The 14,150-nt window shown below is 40.4% G+C and overlaps 1 long non-coding RNA gene across 2 annotated transcripts in view; it reads left to right on the forward strand.

The window, feature by feature from the left end:
- The first annotated feature begins 158 nt into the window (after positions 1-158).
- Positions 159-14,150, forward strand: part of LOC127537757 (uncharacterized) — a 19,116-nt gene continuing 5,124 nt past the window's right edge. For both annotated transcript variants that reach the window (XR_007947580.1, XR_007947579.1), the window contains exons 1-2: positions 159-827; positions 5,518-6,186. This is a non-coding gene — a long non-coding RNA (uncharacterized LOC127537757). The remainder of the gene's footprint in view (positions 828-5,517; positions 6,187-14,150) is intronic.

Consider the following 14,150-nt stretch of genomic DNA (forward strand, 5'->3'; position numbering starts at 1 on the left):
TGTTGGTCTATGAAACTCATCAGGACTGGACTCTGATCAAACATGTAAAGTTTGAGGTAGATTACAGCATGTACAGGGGATTTACACAAGACGTCCTGCTTCATGGCGTAACATTAAAGTTCAGTTACCCGCCATGGCCATGCCCTTTGAGTTTTGTGAACAATTTTCGCAAATATGCAACCTGAAGGCGTTTCTTATATATTTTCCCAAATTCAGGTGATTTGGAGTTATTGCCAGTGACAAATGAATTGTTGAAAATGACCAAAAACACCAAAAATCTGACATTTAATTCAAAATGGCTGACTTTCTGTTGTGTTTAGAGAATGACTCCAAGAGACTTTTTTGCTTGCACTGATGTGCTACATATGCATGCCAAATTTCATAGTCACAGGTGAAAGTCTGTGTGGAGGCTATTTTTTAAATTCTTTTAGGGGGCGCTATGGTAGATGCTGTGAATGTATTTTGGCCAATAAATGTGATCAGGACAGGACTGTGTTTAATCATGTGAGGTCTGAGGTAGATTGGAGCATGCAGAGGATAGTTAGGTAGCACTTGATGTTTCATGGCGAACCATCAAAATTCTGGAGGTCGTCATGTCCACACCCTTTGACTCTGGAAGAATCTTTTAATAACTTTTGATCATAACATCGTGTTGTACACCCTGGTAAAATTTGAGGTCTCTAGGAGTTAACCCCGAGGAGGAGTTCGCTCTCAAAAATTAAAAAAATAGAGAAAATTTATCCACATAATTCAAAATGGCGGACTTCCTGTTGAGTTTAGGGGATGGCTCCAAGAGGCTTTTTTGTGCATCGTGATGTGCTCTATATGTCTCCCAAATTTTGTGGATGAAGGTGAAACGTGCTGCCGGGGCTGTTTATTAAACATACTGTAGGGGGCGCAATAGCACATGCCCTGCAGAGATGCATACAGTGTTATTCCTTGAGGGGACAGTAATGTGTGTGTAAATTTTAGTGAGCTGTTGAGCATTCTAAGCCTGTCAAAAAGTACTTTGTTTGTCACAAAAACAACGCGTTGCCACGGCAACAGCATTTCATCAAATATCAAAATCTTCACACTGTGGTATTGTCTGGGGGTGAAGAATCAGCTGACCAATTTTCAGAATGATATGAAAAAGTTTGGAGCAATGGTGTGTGCAAATGTAATTTCTAAACTTCTTGTTACCAATAGGTGGCGCTATGACTTTTTCTAAATTTTTCAGTGTGGATGTCCTCAAACTGGTTCTGGTGTCCAGCACATGAAGTTTGGGGCAGATACGATTAGGATTTGCTGAGATATAAACATTTTAGTCGTCATGGCGAGACATCTAAATTCGCCGCGCCGCCACAGACACACCTTTTTATGACACGCCACCATTTTCACTGTGAATCATCATCAACATGTTAAGGTTTATTTCACCACATTTGAGGTGAATCTGAGCAAGAGACAAAGAATAATAAATCAAAGTGTAAAAAATGACATAGCCTGTTGACAGCAGGTGGCGCTCTGACTGTGAATGGATTTCATCATATGGATGTGATCAGGGCAGGACTCTAATGATACATGTAAAGTTTCAGGCAGATTGAAATATGTTCAGGGCATTTACACTGCATTTGAAATTTCATGGCGAAGGATCAAAATTCCAGAGGCCGCCACGGACACGCCCTTTGACTTTTGAAAAAGATTTTGATAACTTTTGCTCATTAAGGCCTGCTGTATGTACTGGTCGAATTTGAAGTGAATTGGAGGTTCCCCCTCGGACGGAGTTCGCTCTAGAAAAAAACAAAAATGTTCAAAATCTGGAATTCAACGCAAAATAGCTCACTTCCTGTTGGGTTTGGAATATGGCTGTCACTGACTTTTTTGTTCACCCTGATGTGCTGCATATGTGTACCAAATTTGGTAGCTGTAGGTGAAACATGATGGGCGTGGGAAAGTGTAGGGGGCGCTATGGAGCCATTTTGCCACACACCTCTACAATTCCTTTAAAATATGAAATTTTTCACCAGTCCTGATGTGTGTACAAATTTTCATGAGTTTTTGAGCATGTTTAGGCCCTCAAAAATGCAATTGTTCTGAGAGACAAATAATAATAATAATTAAAGCTGCGAGCAGCGTTGAACGGGTCCTCGCATACTTCCTGGTCGGCGACCCCAAGCATCTCCACCAGGCAAAGCTACGACTGAGAGTGTATTTAGGCCCATGAATGTCACAAAGGCTGGATTCTGAGCACACAGGTCAAATTTCAGGCAGATTTGAGCATGTACAGGCTATTTATGCAGCACTTTGTGTCCATCCACCAGGTGGCGCTATCTCTGTGACTGTATGTTGGTCTATGAAACTCATCAGGACTGGACTCTGATCAAACATGTAAAGTTTGAGGCGGATTGCAGCGTGTACAGGGGATTTACACAAGACGTCCTGCTTCATGGCGTAACATTAAACTTCAGCTGCCCGCCATGGCCACGCCCTTGGAGTTTTATGAACAATTTTCGCAAATATGCAAGACGTGTCTTATATATTTTCCCAAATTCAGATGTTTTGGAGCTATTGCCTGTGAGAAATGAATTGTTGAAAATGATCAAAAACACCAAAAATCTGACATTTAATTCAAAATAGCGAACTTCCTGTTGGGTTTAGAGAATGACTCCAAGAGACTTTTTTGTTTGCACTGACGTGTTACATATGCATGCCAAATTTCATAGTCATAGGTGAAAGTCTCTGTGGAGGCTATTTTTAAAAATTCTGTAGGTGGCGCTATGACACATACTGTGGATGTATTTTGGCCCATAAATGTGATCAGGACAGGACTGTGTTACATCATGTGAGGTCTGAGGTAGACTGGAGCATGCAGAGGATAGTTAGATAGCACTTGATGTTTCATGGCAAACCATCAAAATTCTGGAGGTCGCCATGTCCACACCCTTTAACTCTGGAAGAATCTTTTAATAACTTTTGATCATAACATTGTGTTGTATATCCTGGCAAAATTTCAGGTCTCTAGCAGTTAAACCCTAGGAGGAGTTCGCTCTCAAAAATTAAAAAATAGAGAAAATTTGTCCACTTAATTCAAAATGGCGGACTTCCTGTTGGGTTTAGGGGATGGCTCCAAGAGGCTTTTTTGTGCGTTCTGATGTGCTCTATATGTCTCCCAAAGTTTGAGGATGTAGGTGAAACGTGCTGCCGGGGCTGTTTATTAAACATACTGTAGGGGGCGCTATAGCACATGCCCTGCAGAGATGTATACATTCTTATTCCTGGAGACGACAGTGATGTGTGTGTAAATTTTGGTGAGCTGTTGAGCATTCTAAGCCTGTCAAAAAGTACTTTGTTTGTCACAAAAACAACGCGTTGCCACGGCAACAGCATTTCATCAAATATCAAAATCTTCACACTGTGGTATTGTCTGGGGGTGAAGAATCAGCTGACCAATTTTCAGAATGATATGACAAAGTTTGGAGCAATGATGTGTGCAAATGTAATTTCTAAACTGCTTGTTACCAAGAGGTGGCGCTATGACTTTTTCTAAATTTTTCAGTGTGGATGTCCTCAAACTGGTTCTGGTGTCCAGCACATGAAGTTTGGGGCAGATAGGATCCTTTGCAGCTGAGATATGAACACTTCAATTTTCATGGTGAAACATCAAACTTTGCCGTCCCGCCACAGACACGCCTTTTCATCACACGTCACCATTTTTTCTGTGCTTCATCATCAATGTGTTCAGGCTTATGTCACAACATCTGAGGTGAATCTGAGCAACAGGCTCAGAATAGTACATGAAAGTCTAAAAAATGTCAAATTCTTGATACCACAAGGTGGCGCTGTGACTGTGAATGAATCTTGCTATATGGATGTCATCGAGGCAGGTCTGTGATCATACATGTAAAGTTTCATTCAGATCAGAGCATGTTCAGGAGAGTTAGACAGCATTTCCTGTTTCATGGCGAAGGATCAAATTTCGACAGGCCGCCACGACCACACCCTTTAACTATGGAGGAAGATTTTGATAACTTTTTCTCAGGAAGGTCTGCTATATGTACTGGCAAAATTTCAGATCGCTCAGACTTTTCCCCGAGGAGGAGTTCATCATAGATTTTGTACAGTTAACGCATGATGGCGCACTTCCTGTTGGGTGTAGAGCATGGCTGTGATTGACTTTTTTGTGTTTCCTGATGTGCTGCATATGCCTCCCAAATTATTTAGCTCTCGGCCAAATTCCCTCCGAGTTGGCCTAATACCACTTTTTAAAATTTTGTAGGGGGCGCTATGGAGCCATTTTGCCACACACCTCCACATGCCCTAAAAAATATGAAATTTTTCGCCAGTTCTGATGTGTGTGCAAATTTTCATGACTTTTCGAGCATGTTCAGGCCCTGAAAAATGCAGTTGTTTTGGCAGAATAATAATAATAATAAAAAACCCTAAGGTTCCAATAGGGTCCTTCGGCACCGTTGGTGCTCGGACCCTAATTAAAGCTGCGAGCAGCGTTGAACGGGTCCTCGCATCCTTGCTGGTCGGCGACCCCAAGCATTTCCACCAGGCAATGCTGCGACTGAGAGTGTATTTAGGCCCATGGATGTAACAAGGCTGGATTCTGAGCACTCAGGTCAAATTTCAGGCAGATTGGAGCATGGACAGGCTATTTTTGCAGCACTTTGTGTCCATCCACCAGGTGGCACTATGTCTGTGACTGTATCGTGGTCTTTGAAACTCATCAGGGCTGGACTCTGAACAAACATGTAAAGTTTGAGGTAGATTACAGCATGTACACGGGATTTACACAAGACGTCCTGCTTCATGGCGTAACATTAAAGTTCAGTTGGCCGCCATGGCCATGCCCTTTGAGTTTTGTGAACAATTTTCGCAAATATGCAACCTGAAGGCGTTTCTTATATATTTTCCCAAATTCAGGTGTTTTGGAGTTATTGCCAGTGACAAATGAATTGTTGAAAATGACCAAAAACACCAAAAGTCTGACATTTAATTCAAAATGGCTGACTTTCTTTTGTGTTTAGAGAATGACTCCAAGAGACTTTTTTGCTTGCACTGATGTGCTACATATGCATGCCAAATTTCATAGTCATAGGTGAAAGTCTGTGTGGAGGCTATTTTTTAAATTCTTTTAGGGGGCGCTATGGTAGATGCTGTGAATGTATTTTGGCCAATAAATGTGATCAGGACAGGACTGTGTTTAATCATGTGAGGTCTGAGGTAGATTGGAGCATGCAGAGGATAGTTAGGTAGCACTTGATGTTTCATGGCGAACCATCAAAATTCTGGAGGTCGCCATGTCCACACCCTTTGACTCTGCAAGAATCTTTTAATAACTTTTGATCATAACATCGTGTTGTATATCCTGGCAAAATTTCAGCTCTCTAGACCTTAACCCCGAGGAGGAGTTCGCTCTCAAAAATGAAAAAAATACAGAAATTTTATCCACTTAATTGAAATGGCGGACTTCCTGTTGAGTTTAGGGGATGGCTCCAAGAGGCTTTTTGTGTGTCCTGGTGTGCTCTATAGGCCTCCCAAATTTTGTGGATGTCGGTGAAACATGCTGCGGGGGCTGTTTATTAAACATACTGCAGGGGGCGCTATAGCACATGCCCTGCAGAGATGCATACAGTGTTATTCCTTGAGACGACTGTGATGTGTGTGTAAATTTTGGTGAGCTGTTGAACATTCTAAGCCTGTCAAAAACTACTTTGTTTGTCACAAAAACAACGCGTTGCCACGGCAACAGCATTTCATCAAATATCAAAATCTTCACACTGTGGTATTGTCTGGGGGTGAAGAATTAGCTGACCAATTTTCAGAATGATATGACAAAGTTTGGAGCAATGATGTGTGCAAATGTAATTTCTAAACTACTTGTTACCAAGAGGTGGCGCTATGACTTTTTCTAAATTTTTCAGTGTGGATGTCCTCAAACTGGTTCTGGTGTCCAGCACATGAAGTTTGGGGCAGATAGGATCCTTTGCAGCTGAGATATGAACACTTCAATTTTCATGGCGAAACATCAAACTTTGCCGTCCCGCCACAGACACGCCTTTTCATCACACGTCACCATTTTTTCTGTGCTTCATCATCAATGTGTTCAGGCTTATGTCACAACATCTGAGGTGAATCTGAGCAACAGGCTAAGAACAGTACATGAAAGTCTAAAAAATGTCAAATTCTTGATACCACAAGGTGGCGCTGTGACTGTGAATGAATCTTGCTGTTTGGATGTCATCGAGGCAGGTCTGTGATCATACATGTAAAGTTTCATTCAGATCGGAGCATGTTCAGGAGAGTTAGACAGCATTTCCTGTTTCATGGCGAAGGATCAAATTTCGACAGGCCGCCACGACCACACCCTTTAACTATGGAGGAAGATTTTGATAACTTTTTCTCAGGAAGGCCGGCTGTATGTACTGGCCAAATTTCGGATCGCTCAGACTTTCCCCCTAGGAGGAGTTCATCATAGATTTTGTACAGTTAACGCATGATGGCGCACTTCCTGTTGGGTGTAGAGCATGGCTGTGATTGACTTTTTTGTGTTTCCTGATGTGCTGCATATGCCTCCCAAATTTTGTAGGTCTAGACCAAATTCCCTCTGAGTTGGCCTAATACCACTTTTTAAAATTTTGTAGGGGGCGCTATGGAGCCATTTTGGCACACACCTCCACATGCCCTAAAAATATAAAATTTTTCGCCTTTTCGAGCATGTTCAGGCCCTGAAAAATGCAGTTCTTTTGGCAGAATAATAATAATAATAATAATAATAATAAAAAACCCTAAGGTTACAATAGGGTCCTACGGCACCGTTGGTGCCTTGGACAGCCGGTGCACTTGCACCGCCTGTCCTCGGTGCTCGGACCCTAATAATAATAATAATAATAATAAACCCTAGGGTTTCAATAGGGTCCTTGGCACCGCTGGTGCCTTGGACAGTCGGTGCCCTGGCACCGCCTGTCCTTCGCACCCTCGGTGCTCGGACCCTAATAAGAAGAAACGAAGCAAATACAATAGGGACTCGCCAGCTCCGCTGGCCAGCTTCGCTGGCTCGGTCCCTAATTAAAATGACTAATCCCAGTCTGCGGTTGCAGCACAATGTCATTAACAGAATATGATTTGAAATGAATTGAACAGATCTCTACATCATTCACCTGCAATCCTGTGGAACTCCTCCTTGATGCTCTGACAGGTTTATGTCCAGGAAAACCACAATGATGGTAAAAGTCGTTTCAGGGCCAGGAACACTTTTTTGAATGTCCTCCATACAGTTGCCTTACTCTGCATCTCCGACATTATATAAAAACTTCAATTTGCAAAGAACCGCAGCGCAACACACAATATCTGCTGGATGTGAGAGCATGACTGCGGCTGGTAATGTAAATGTAAGAACGGATTAGGTTGTTTATGTAGATTATGGACTTGAAATGATTACGAAACGGTACCGCTCAAACCGATAGTTGTCCGGAAATGCGAGAACATTTATGCGCAGTCTGATAACAATCTACCGACGAATATCTAATCATCTGTGCAGTAATGCTGCTCCTTTATCCACTGGATCGTTTATATAAGCTGTTCTACGGCAAAAATTTGCTCGCTTACTGACTGAATGAATGAGGAAATGAAACAGCTTGGCTGAAAGTGGGCGGAGACAGAGAGAAATTCGAGGTTTTCTCAGATAAACCTGCTGCCCAGGGCCGGCCGCTGGCATAAACACTCTATGCCGTTGTTTATAGCCACATCCACTAGAGGGGGCCACACCACAATAAGTGTGTGATTCGCATTTTGTCCCTGTCTTCATGGGCGTAACAGACGCGGGGTACGCGTGGGACATGTCCCCCGCACTTTCCACATCTGTCCCCTCTGTCCCCCCGCACTTTTTTCAGCCGTTACAACAGCTAAACCCGTTATTAGCATCCAGTAAACGTGTTTTCCCGACCCGTCTTTGAATGCACCATGAGCGCATGCTAACGCAGGTGTTCCACAGGAGACGTACTGAGCAGTGCTGAACGTGCGTCTGGAGTAATGTTTAGCAAACCAGTCAGAGCCAGCAAGAAGCAAAAAACTTTACACAGTCTTTTCCAAACAAACCGTGTAAGTTGTGACCTTGTTGGATGCAAACAATGTTAGACTTGTTAGCTAAATGATGACAAGGTAAAACGTGGCAATATATCAATATGTTAAGCTAGTTAACAATAATTTAAATGTGGTTGCCTCTGTTACATTACTTGCTAATTAGTTTATTCTTGGAATAAACCCAGTCCTCTTTCATTTCTGGGCAGAAGATGTGCTCACAATTGCTCTCCGTGTATTTAAGTCTTTTGGTCCCAAAAGAGGAGAGTCAGGGAGGAGAAAAAAGAATAGGCTATCTATGGTATAAATTTACAACTATTTTTTACTCCTTCTCTTTCTAATTCTATCTCAGAATTTTGATTTTCATATTTTTTAATGATTATTTCCATGACAAAGAGCAGAGTCAGACAGGAGATGGACCAGAGGCAGTAGCCAGCAGTAATGTTGACCATGCAGGGTTTGCAGTGGTGAAAAAAATATATAAGTGGCTGAGAAAAGAATATGTATCTATGGGTTAAAGTGATTTTGAGGTTAAATTCTACTGCAATTTTTACTCTTCCTAATGCTATTTCAGAATTTTTCTTACCACATTTTTTATGTTTATTGCCATAACAGAAAGAGCAGAGTCAGGGAGGAGATGGATCAGAGGCCAGCAGCAGGGACAAGGATGTAGGGTCTTTACAGGTAAGGAGAGATTATAACTTCCTGAAAATAAGATATCTATTGCAGGGAGAAACCAGGGAGTACTGATCATTTCATGTTCAGTGTTTGGCACCTTTGGCTACTCGTCCAGTAGATGCTCAAGGGACATTGTTGTCAACTCAACTAGAATTTGGCCACTAAACTTTAGATTTTATAGTTTAAAGTTTTATACTTTATAGTTTAAAGAACTAGCCCTAGTTGGTCCCCTGGTATTGTAACTGTGGCTGTTAGGGATTATGTGGTTCTTTAGCCACTAAGGACGGTGCAATTAAATGTAAGAGAATGATAAATCACTCTGAAAAATTTGTCCCCCTCACTTCTGAGATGGTGGTTACACCCATGCCTGTCTTTATTCCAATAAAACATAAATCATCATGGTGACATATCAATTTAAACTGGCTTCGTGTGTGTATCTTGCAAATATTTCTGTGCATGTGAACAATCTGAAGACTTCTACAATTTGAACTATTTTAGTATTATGGCAAAGCATGCTAAGATGAGAGTGCTTTTCATTATGTCCAACAGTGTGTAGTTGATTAGACATAAATTTGTAATATGAATGACGTGTGTGCCACTTGGTACAAAAGTTTGATTTTGATAAAGCTATATGTAGTTTTGGTTGCAGTGCTTCATTTTGCAGGATATATGAGGGATTTTGCAGTTCGGGTGTGTGGTTTTGTGAATTGTGTTAAGTATTTTGATAAAACCAGCCTTGCTTGCAAAATTGTGTTTTAGCAATTGGAAAAAACTGTAAATAATATTTTCTAAAGTCTGCAGCATTGATCTTGTGATGTGTTTGAATTTACTATGTTGTATATTTGCACTTTCTCTGTGTACTTCACTTACAGTAATCTATTCACTGAGAGGTCCAGAGGTAGAATTGCCAAAGGTAGAATTGAGATTGAGATACCAGAGGTAGAACTGCAAAAGTGTTTTAAGTTAAACACAGCCGTGTGTAACTGGTTCAAACAGAACTAAGCCTTATGAAATGTGTGTTTCATATGGTAACATAGTATGGTTTTTATAAATGTATATATAGTTTTTACAATAGTGTTTCATTTTGCACAGGATCTGAAGTGTTTTCCATATTGTGTGTGTGGTTGTGCTAATTGTGTGTAGTGTTTTGAAATTCTGAGCCCTGTTTTCAAATCGTGTTTAAGCAATTGTAAAAAACTGTAAAGTTGGCGGAGCCAGGGGCGTGGCTATAATTGATTGACAGTCCCATAGACTGGTCAGAGCTCTAGAGATAGTAAGAGTTGCGACACTCATGCTCTCGCAGCGGGGCGGTCACGTGGTTCATGTAAGCTTGAAATAGTTCCAACATGCAGTGCTGTCATTTCCTTCTATGGGACTGAGAGCGGCGATTTCACGGTAAAAAAGGAATAAAATCACACCTCCAAGTACTTGTTTGATTATTAATTCATTGGAGTATGTATGTAAATGTCAGTTTTACATTTTGAGCCGTAAGGTGACATATTAAAGACACTTTTGGGGTTTTGGAGGTAATGTTTCACATTTGTGTTAGCATGGAAAACCGACTTTTACACAGAAATGTAGATGATTGAAGATGTTAATTTTTGCCCAGCTGGATTATTGTATTTCCAGACAATGTCTATATTTCTCTGATTCACTTACCCGTAGTCTGGGAGTTATTGAAAAGCAGAGTAACAACAGTCCATTCAGCAGATAGTGTCCAGCCACTTCTGATGAGGCAGGAGTTGACTCACTATAACTATTTTAAGATATACACAAATATGTATTCAAGAATAACAACTCATTATGCTTTGATGAATGAATAGTATGTTTTATTGACAATGGGAGAAACATGAGGGTCTTCGTGTCTTCAGTGAGGGCTCTCGGGATACTGGCGGATAGATAGATACATAGATATTAATATATTTGTTAAATACTTACAAGTATAAAGTTTATGCATTATAAAGGGTCTCATATAAAGGACGTAGTCTTGACAATTAAAAAGAGGTAGCGATGTAGCTAGGTAGCTTTCAAAAGAAGAGCTAACAAGCACATGGCATGCCTGAAAGTCGGTCATTACTGCCAATATTCACAATACAGATAAATGTATGGACCACAAAGGGCTTCCTGATATATATAAAGACGTTAAAATTAAAAAGAGGTAGCGACTCATCAACAATTAAATCCGTCATATATCCTTGGAGATAACTTCACAGCTAACAGCAGAGTCCGAGCTAAAAAAAGTAGCAGAAATTCGGTCCGTCTACCAAGATAAAAAATATATATAATTACGCTGCGCAAATACAAATAAAGCTCAGCATATGCATCATAAGAGCCCTCTGATAAAATATAGGCAGTTGACAATTCAAAAGAGGTAGGCATTTCATCAACTTACCTCCACATATACTCAACGACCTGCAGTGCAAATGAACGGTGACTATCACTGTCGAAGCGGTGCTAGGAACTAAACAAGCCTCCACAACCCGGAAGTAGACTGGAAGAAAGTGTACAAACGGCACCCTATGGGAAGTGTCGCAACTCTTACTATCTCTAGGGCTCTGGACTGGTCCTGCCCCGAGTTGCTCTCCTGGACCGGAGAGCAAAAAGGCTGGACCGCCTTTTTGATGATGCTTTTTACGTCACTGGCTCCAAAAAATCCAAAATGGCAACCAGGAAGTAGCAAAATCCGGGCTTCATTTTCTCGGCGTTGAACCAACAGGTGACGTCACGGTTAGTTCATGCCTGTTTATTTTATGTAATGCCTCTCTGTTGTTAGTATTTTTACAGTTCAGTGTCCTAAGATGACAACATTTGTTTCCAAAGTGAGACTATTTGCTAGTGTTGTGGTTGAATGAGCCTTATTTTGAGACATGTATGAAGTGTTTTGTTGGTGTTGAGATGAGATACATGATGGACAATGCAGGCTGTGTTAAGAGTTTTTGACATGTAACTTCAGTTTGGACCCTGCTTGTTAGCAATTGAAAAAACTGTAGATAAATCACTATTTTATTATAAAATAAAATCTTTGCACTCTGATTGTTCTAAATCATTGTAATATATTGCAACAAGAATGAATCAGGAATGCACGCAGTTTACTTCAACACATTGCCGTATTTTCTCGGTGCCTTGGGACCTTACAAAAAATAAAAACTTTACTGTAAACAAAAAGAAAATGCAGAATTCAGAGGACAGAATAGAATACAAGAGATAAAACTCAAAACCCAGCAACACATGTATACTGTAACAATCACACTCCCTGTCATCTGCATTTGGCTCATCAATGTTTCCATCCGACATCACAATCTGATGTCTTCTCTGATAGCATTGTGGGTGGAACCCTTATTTTGAGTAGATCTCCTTCTATATGGATCTTCTGATGAGGCCAACCACACGAATCACCCTGAACCGTTTTTTCAGCGACCCACCCTACACTCAGCTTAATGTCTTGGAATTACATAATCTTTTTATTTATTTTAATTTTCATATTTTGATATGATTGTTCATAGATTTCCAATGTGGCTGCAGCAGAAATTCCCCTTGTTTTTCCCCCCTCATCCTTCTGTTTTGATTGTGTTTTTAACTGTTTTGAACAAAGTGTGTTAGCATTTGAAAAATGTGCTGTAAAAGTATAGTGTTTTGCACGTGGTGAACTAGTAACTGACAAAAGAGTTCATGAATTTTGGTGACTGTGGTCACTGAATGGCATTTTGTGTGAAAGCAATGGAAAGTGATTCACAGTTCAGTCCACATGGACCGCTGTTTTGCAGACTGTGTTAAGAGTTTTGAAACATGTGACTTCAGTTTTTGACCAAGGCGTGTTAGCAATCGAAAAAAACTATAACACCATTTACCAAACAAAACCCAGATTCTCAGGCTCTCAGTTTTTGTCCTGATGGAGACATGGAGATATATGTTTTTTAGTATACTTTTAATGGGCTGTTTATTCATTAAAATTATTATTTGACATTATTGTTATTATTTTAGACTTTTATATCACGTCAGATTATACGTTCGTGAACGCACGTGTGTTTATTAATCTGTATCGTTGTGAACACTACTCGTCCGTGATGTCAGTCAGAGGCCGCAGTAGTTGTGTGTGTTGCTAACTGGCCTCGCCCTTGTGCTTTGAGTTGTTTCGAAAACGTTTTTTTGTCCATCTTGATACCACTGATTGTCGACTAAAAACAATTAAAATAAGGCCTGAAATTCATGAACAGGCTAGACCTTAACCAACGATGTTCTGGAACGTCTAGAATGTTCAAAGAAAGCCTCCCAGTTAGCGGTCGGAGTAGCTAACCAATTTGCCAACTCTGCTTCGCAGCCTGAGGTATTTTAGCATTTGTGTGTCTCGTGCAAACACACATTCGTTGCTTGGTTAAATATAACCTTCGTGTGGCTGTTTGCTAAGATCCACAGCGACCTAATTTCATTAGAAAGGCACAATTAGCCGCCGAGCTAACTAGCATTAGCCGTGTAGGCCCTAAGCCTGCCACATAACAACAAGGCAAGTGGCACCATCTTGTGGCTGTTTCGAAGTATTACACGTAAAGCAGAATCTGCAAACCCCTTATGCATGTAATTCCAGTCTTTGAAACGCCTTTTTGATCGAAAGCATGACTTAGTTTTGAATGTATAGCTGAACTGTTGTAATTAACACCTATTATTAAACATTTATTCAATCATTTTAACCCACTACTGAATTTTTTTTTATCCACTATTTGATTTTCAGTTCAAATTCTGAACTTAAGAATTTTCACAGATTCTGACTCATCACTTAAACACAAGTTAAGTGAGTTGTTTTTCCTGCATCAACTGATCAGTTGAGCACATTTAAGTAAACATTTGATGTGCATAATAAGCTTGCAATTTAATTTTTATTTTTTTGAAACCTCTTTTCACAGTTAAATGGTTTGACACAACTGAATGCCTTTAAACTAACCTCAATACTGAATTAGTTCTCCCTTTACCTAAGGTAATTGAGCTGCTAACTTGAACACTGAAACAATTAATCTAACAAAGACAAATGTACATAAATCCAGGCTGTTGACCAAATTATTTAAACTCTTCTTTTTGAGAAAAACTAACTGCATTTGAATAATCTCACTTGTGGTTATGGTTGTTCCGGTTTTATCCCAAAAACAGAATTTCTCCAGCCCATTCCTTAAATAGCTCATCTTGTGCTAAATTTGTTTCTTTGTAAGTTTGTTTTGTAACATTTGTCCATTTGCTCTCATTGACAGACATAGCCTCAGATGCATCTGATGACAGTGACCCCCTCCTGGTCTAGATGTCGCATTGGGGCTTGACTGAAGAACTTCTACCTGGTTATGTAGACAATGTCCAAAGTGCTGACCCTTCTATCCTTGAAACCAAAATGACAGAGCTCCTTACTGAAGCTATCACAAAAACAC

Source organism: Acanthochromis polyacanthus, chromosome 16, assembly GCF_021347895.1.
Source record: "Acanthochromis polyacanthus isolate Apoly-LR-REF ecotype Palm Island chromosome 16, KAUST_Apoly_ChrSc, whole genome shotgun sequence".
Classification (NCBI taxonomy): Eukaryota; Metazoa; Chordata; class Actinopteri; family Pomacentridae; genus Acanthochromis; species Acanthochromis polyacanthus.